Here is a 615-nt window from a genome sequence, read left to right as displayed (position 1 = left end):
CAGTCATTTTTAATAAGATTCTCTTAAAAAGTGGAAGTGCCTTTGAAGAATTTAACTCTTAATTCACACTTCTTTCACTTTCAGCCTTTTTCTTCTGTTTCTAAATGAGGAAGTATACTAGAAACAAAATAAGCATCCAAACCAGTATTTTGATTCCTTTTCAGGGGTCAACATAAGCCATTTCCGTTTGTCTGAGACAACCTATTTAGACTTGGATAACCAGATCTCACCTCGAGGTTGTCCAGTGGACATCCAAGTGAAATAGACATGGAATAAATTCTTCAGTCGCTGCGATGGAGAACTTTAAGATTTAAAATTAAAAAGGGAAAAAAATGTGTTTTGTTGTGGTATTTTTAAAGCCATCCAATCTAATCACGATTCAGGGATTAAACTGGCGCTGCTTTCAACAAATACAAAGAACCAGAGCCACAGGTTGACTCGAGCAGAGCAGGGCGGGTCGTGCTGTCTGATATATGGCAGGTGTGTGTAGTGTTTCTAACTCGGAGACAGAATGCAGGTGAGAGCACCGACCAGTGTTTCTAACTCAGAGACAGACTGCAGGCGAGAGCACCGATCAGTGTTTCTAACTCAGAGACAGACTGCAGGTGAGAGCAC

The 615-nt window shown here is 40.8% G+C and overlaps 1 protein-coding gene across 1 annotated transcript in view; it reads left to right on the top strand.

Annotated features, from left to right (window-relative positions):
- Window positions 1-615, top strand: part of sun1b (Sad1 and UNC84 domain containing 1b) — a gene marked incomplete in the record, with an annotated part of 31,786 nt that overhangs the window by 17,604 nt on the left and 13,567 nt on the right.

Source organism: Nematolebias whitei, chromosome 15 (assembly GCF_014905685.2).
Source record: "Nematolebias whitei isolate Nwh7 chromosome 15, NemWhi1, whole genome shotgun sequence".
NCBI classification, from domain to species: Eukaryota; Metazoa; Chordata; class Actinopteri; order Cyprinodontiformes; family Rivulidae; genus Nematolebias; species Nematolebias whitei.
The sequence above is the reverse complement of the archived record's forward strand: the minus strand, read 5'-3'. Positions and strand labels throughout refer to the sequence as shown.